The sequence below is a fragment of the Lagenorhynchus albirostris genome, chromosome 9 (assembly GCF_949774975.1).
Source record: "Lagenorhynchus albirostris chromosome 9, mLagAlb1.1, whole genome shotgun sequence".
NCBI lineage: Eukaryota > Metazoa > Chordata > Mammalia > Artiodactyla > Delphinidae > Lagenorhynchus > Lagenorhynchus albirostris.
In genome coordinates this window covers 90,984,103-90,990,757 of record NC_083103.1, presented here as the reverse complement: position 1 = coordinate 90,990,757, position 6,655 = coordinate 90,984,103, and positions in this window count along the sequence as shown.

Sequence of the window (6,655 nt, the reverse complement as noted above, 5' to 3'; positions counted from 1 at the left end):
GGATCTTTGCTTGTGTCCTGGGAATGAGAAAGTTACATGTCCTACTCTCAAGGCAGGACATGTTGAATTTCTAATCTTCTTTCCTTAGCAACGGAGTTTTGCCTGGGCCCTGAGACGGGTTTGCAGCTTCTCCTCAAGTGATGGAAGGCTTTTGCTGAAGAGCCTTGGAAAGTCTGCAGGGCTTTATGCTTATCCCTTAGCAGCTGCCAATCCCTTCCTTCATGCCTGCACCGAGTAGGGGTACTCTCTCAAACTCCTGCCCTGCCCCCAGTCTTCCTCCTGAGCACCAGTGAAGAGCCATGCAGAAGAGCTTACGGGTGACTCTTCCTACTCTTTTCTGGAATGCCCCACCAGTACATAAACCCACACTTGGCCTTTAACAATTCATTTACATTTTTGCTGGTTTCTTCTTTTCTTTTTCTGTTGCTCTCTTTTTCCCCTGCTCTGCCAAAGATGAAAGGGATTGTGTATCTCATCTCTTCTTGAAGGAGATTGTCCCTCCTTGGAATTTGGGTCATGTGGTTTCTTGCTACTTGAGTTCTCTGAGGTACTCAAGAAAGTTACACTTTTGTAGAGTATCTGGCTTTTTCCCATTGTGAGGGTAAGAGTGCATTTTTTGCAGCTTATTACATTTTCTGTAGTCACAGAAGTCTTAGTTGACTTTTATAAATATTACTTTATTGAGGCGTAAAAATATTACATATCATATAATTCACTCATTTCAAGTGTACAGTTGAACCTTCTTTCCAAATGCACACACCCACCCACCACCCCGCCTCAACTGCTGTAACTGAGAGGAGTGTCGCAACCCTCAGGAGTGTGTTAGAACAGGGACAGTGGTTGGTAAACATTAGCCCAGAGGCAAAAGAACATTCCAGGTGTTTTGTGCACCTGGATTTGTCCCTCCCTTGCGATCTTATAATTGTTTCCTCCTAGCTGCTTCCCTGCCTCCAGACGTCCTCCATTTCATCCTATTTTGTGTTTCATGACTGTGTGCAACCATCACCATAAATCAGTTTTGGAACATGTTCATCACCCCAAGATGATACTTCATGCCGATTTACTCTTAATCCCAATTCTTGTCTCATCTTCATCACAACCCCAAGCAACCACGGATCTAGTTTCTGTCTCTACAACCTTGTCTTTTCTGGACATTTCAAATCTCGTATTGCAAATGGAATCATGAAATATGTGGTCTCTTGTATCCGAGTCTTTCATTGAGCATAATAGTTTTGAGGTTCATCCAAATCCTGGCATGTATTAGCAGTTCATTCCTTTTTATTGCTGAATTCTATTTCAGTGTATACCTATACCTAATTTTGTCTGTACCATATTCACCAGTTAAAAGACATGTAGGCTGTCTCCAATTTGGAAGCCATTATGAATAATGCTGCTATGAATATTTATGTGCAAATCTCTGTGCTATCATTGAATTTTTAGCTATACCTCTGTTTTATCATTAGTGGTTCTCAACTCTAGCAAGCTATGGTCTACAGTCCCCAAATGGTCCACAGCTTGTTTTCCTAAATACAATTTTATTGGAACACAGCCCTTCATAGGCTTACATGTGGTCTGTGGTCATTTTCACATTGCACTACAACAGCAGAGTTGAGTACTTGTGACAGAGACACTCTGGGCTACGAAGCCTTAAATATTTACCACCTGGTCCTCTGTAGAAAAAAAATCACTCCCTCTGCTCTAGAGTTTATAATGTGCATCTTTAACTTATGATAGTCTATTTTAAAATAATATACTATTCTGCAATTAATGTAGCAACCATACAACAGTATAATTCTACTTACTTCCTGCTACCCTTTGTACTCTTGTTATCATACAGTTTTATTTCTATTTCTGCTACAAACTCAGCAGTGTATAATAGATATACATCCTATAGATTATGTTTCTCTGGAGAATCCTGACTAATACATCTTGTATGTCATGTGTCTTTTTTCTTGGGCTCCTTATAAGATTTCTCATCTTTGATTCTCAACAGTTTGACTAAGATATGCGTAGTTGAGGAAGTCTGTTGCTCTAGGGGTCCATTGAGCTTTGTATATCTGATATCTTTCCTCAGTTTGGGAAAATGCTAAGCCATTATCTCTTCAGATATATCTACTGCTCCATTATCTCTCCCTTCTCCTTTTAGGTCTCTAATTACTTATATATTGGGCCAGATGATATTGCCCCACATATCGTAGATATTCTGTTACTGGGTTTTTGCCTTTTTTCTTTTGGTTCTTCATTTTGTATAACTGCTATTGGCCTATCTCCAAGTTTATTATTGCTTTCTTCTTCTGAGTCCAGCATGTCATAATTCGAATGAATTTTTCACTTCTGCATTATTTTTTTTTCATTTTTAACATTTTCATCTATAAGTTCCATCGAAATAACTGTTTGGGTCTTTTTTATAATTTTGACCTCTCTGCTGAAATTCCCCCATCTATTTACGTTGTCCAATGTTTCTACTAGAGCCTTTAATATGTTTGCCACAGTTATATTAAAGTCTCTGTCTAATAATTCCAACAACAGGACTATCTTTGAGTCTTCCTTATGTGACTTGTAATTTTTTGACTCTGTGTCAAGACATTCTGTATAAACAAATAGTAGATATTGAAGGAAATAATACCCCCCCCCACCAAAGGGTGTGCTCCTTCTTTCAAGGTACTTGAATGCAGGATTGAGTCAATTTACTCTCTCACTGAGCTGTGTCTGGGCTTTGTTACAGTTTTAGCTTGATTCAGTTCATCACTGGCTTTAAAAGTTTTGAAGGCAGATTGGCAGCAACATGGATGGACCTGGAGATTATCATACTAAGTGAAGTAAGTCAGACAGAGAAAGACAAATATCATATGATATCGCTTATATGTAGACTCTAAAAAAATAATACAAATGAACTTATTTACAAAACAGAAACAGACTCACAGATTTAGAGAACGAACTTATGGTTACCGGGAGGAAGGGTAGGGGAAAGGGATAGATTGGGAGTTTGGGATTGACATGTACACACAGCTATATTTAAAATAGATAACAAACAAGGACCTACTGTATAGCACAGGGAACGCTACTGATATTCTGTAATAACCTAAATGGGAAAAGAATTTGAAAAAGAATAGATACATGTATCAATATATGTATAACTGAATCACTTTGCTTACACCTGAAACAACACAACATTGTTAATCAACTGTGCTCCAATATAAAATAAAAACTTAAAAAATATTTTGAAGGCAGAATCAGAGTACAGCTTGAGTCTGATCATACACAAGACTCCACAGATCCTTTTAGGCTTAAGAGGCTAACCATCAGCTTTCCAATTCATAATGGTAGCTTCTTTGGGTCTCTGGGGATTCTTATTTGTTCTCCAGTCTCACTTCTAAATTATTGCACCTCAGTAGATTCCTTTACGTCCAGCTTCCTTGTCTCTAACCTTTGGAGAATGCTGCAGTACATTAGCTGAATGCAGCCCAAAGTGCTTTGGAGAGATTTCTCTTAGTTCTCCCCTGTTTTCTTGCCTCTAGCAGGCCACAGCAATAAGCTTGGTGAAAGCTTGGATTGCTTCAGAGTCATGGGACAGCTCTCCTACCCTGTCCCCAGCATCAGCAGGCCACTGCCTTTCACTTGTGAAGGAACTGCTTGTTTCAAGAGGATTCTCTTAGCCTTGCTCTCAAACCTCAGTGTAATGTAAGTAAGTGTGGTAAGAGCAGATATCCTTGCCTTGCTTCTGACCTTAGAGAGAATGCATTCTGTCTTGTTCCATTAAGTATGATGTTAATATTGCTTAGTATAGATGACAACAAACTTACTACATGTCCAAATTTGTAACATACATCTAAACAGAACTGAGGAGGAAATTTACTTAGGATACATTTAATAAAACAAGAAAGTTTTTTTTAACATCTTTATTGGAGTATAATTTCTTTACAATGGTGTGCTAGTTTCTGCTTTATAACAAAGTGAATCAGTTATACGTATACATATGTTCCCATATCTCTTCCCTCTTGCGCCTCCCTCCCACCCTCCCTAACCCACCCCTCTAGGTGGTCACAAACCACCTAGCTGATCTCCCTGTGCTACGCGGCTACTTCCCACTAGCTATCTACTTTATGTTTGGTAGTGTATATATGTCCATGCCACTCTCTCACTTTGTCACAGCTTACCCTTCCCCCTCCCCATATCCTCAAGTCCATGCTCTAGTAGGTCTGTGTCTTTATTCCTGTCTTACCCTTAGGTTCTTCATGATCTTTTTTTTTTTTCTTAGATTCCATATATATGTGTTAGCATACGGAATTTTTTTTCTCTTTCTGACTTACTTCACTCTGTATGACAGACTCTAGGTCCATCCACCTCACTACAAATAACTTAATTTCGTTTCTTTTTATGGCTCAGTAATATTCCATTGTACATATGTGCCACATCTTCTTTATCCATTCATCTGTTGATGGACACTTAGATTGCTTCCATGTCCTAGCTATTGTAAATAGAGCTGCAATGAACATTTTGGTACATGACTCTTTTTGAATTATGGTTTTCTCAGGGTATATGCCCAGTAGTGGGATTGCTGGGTCATATGGTAGTTCTATTTGTAGTTTTTCAAGGAACCTCCATACTGTTCTCCATAGTGGCTGTATCAATTTACATTCCCACGAACAGTGCAAGAGGGTTCCCTTTTCTCCATACCCTCTCCAGCATTTATTGTTTCTAGATTTTTTGATGATGGCCATTCTGACTGGTGTGAGATGATATCTCATTGTAGTTTTGATCTGCATTTCTCTAATGATTAATGATTTTGAGCATTCTTTCATGTGTTTGTTGGCAGTCTGTATATCTTCTTTGGAGAAATGTCTATTTAGGTCTTCTGCCCATTTTTGGATTGGGTTGTTTATTTTTTTTGATATTGAGCTGCATGAGCGGCTTGTAAATTTTGGAGATTAATCCTTTGTCAGTTGTTTCATTTGCAAATATTTTCTCCCATTCTGAGGGTTGTCTTATGGTCTTGTTTATAGTTTCCTTTGCTGTGCAAAAGCTTTGACATTTCATTAGGTCTCATTTGTTTATTTTTGTTTTTATTTCCATTTCTCTAGGAGGTGGGTCAAAAAGGATCTTGCTGTGATTTATGTTATAGAGTGTTCTGCCTATGTTTTCCTCTAAGAGTTTTATAGTTTCTGACCTTACAGTTAGGTATTTAATCCACTTTGAGTCTTCCAATCCAAGAACATGGTATATCTCTCCATCTGTTTGTGTCATTTTTTATTTCTTTCATCAGTGTTTTATAGTTTTCTGAGTACAAGTCTTTTGCCTCCTTAGGTAGGTTTATTCTTAGGTATTTTACCCCTTTTGTTGTGATGCTAAATGAGATTATTTCCTTAATTTCTCTTTCTGATTTTTCATTGTTAGTGTATAGGAATGCCAGAGATTTCTGTGCATTACTTTTGTATTCTGCAACTTTACCAAATTCACTGCTTAGTTCTAGTAGTTGTTTATTGGCACCTTTAGGATTTTCTATGTATAGTATTATGTCATCTGCAAACAGTGACAGTTTTACTTCTTCTTTTCCAATTTGTATTTGTTTTATTTCTTTTTCTTCTCTGATTACAGTGGCTAGGACTTCCAAAACTATGTTGAATAATAGTGGTGAGCATGCACATCCTTGTCTTGTTCCTGATCTTAGAGGAAATGCTTTCAGTTTTTCCCCATTGAGTATGATGCTTGCTGTGGGTTTGTCATATATGGCCTTTATTATGTTGAGGTAGGTTCCCTCTATGCCCATATTCTGGAAAGTTTTCATCATAAATGGGTGTTGAATTTTGTCAGAATCTTTTTCTGCATCTATTAAATGATCATATGGTTTTTACTCCTTAATTTGTTAACATGGTGTATTACATTGATTGAACTGCACACATTGAAGAATCCTTGCATTCCTGGGTTAAATCCCACTTGATCATGGTGTATGATCCTTTTAATGTGTTGTTGGATTCTGTTTGCTAGTATTGTATTCAGGATTTTTTCATCTATGTTCATCAGTGATATTGGTCTGTAATTTTCTTTTTTGTGGGATATCTTTGTCTGGTTTTGGTGTCAGGGTGATGGTGGCTTCATAGAACAAATTTGGGAGTGTTCCTCCCTCTGCAGTTTTTTGGAAGAGTTTGAGAAGGATGGGTGTTAGCTCTTCTCTAAATGTTTGATAGAATTCACCTGTGAAGCTATCTGGTCCTGGACTTTTGTTTGTTGGAAGATTTTTAATTACTGTTTCAAATTCATTACTTGTGATAGGTCTGTTTATATTTTCTAATTCTTCCTGGTTCAGTCTTGGAAAATTGTACCTTTCCAAGAATTTGTCCATTTCTTCATGGTTGTCCATTTTATTGGCATATAGTTGTTTGTAGTAGTCTCATAATCCTTTGTATTTCTGCAGTGTGAGCTGTGATTTCTCCTTTTTCATTTCTAATTTTATTGATTTGCATCCTCTCCCTTTTTTTCTTGATTAGTCTGGCTAAAGGTTTATCAATTTTGTTTATCTTCTCAAAGAACCAACTTTTTGTTTTATTGATCTTTGCTATTGTTTTCTTTTTTCTATTTCATTTATTTCTACTCTGATCTTTATGATTTCTTTCCTTCTACTGACTTTGGCTTTTCTTTGTTCTTCTTTCTCTAGTTG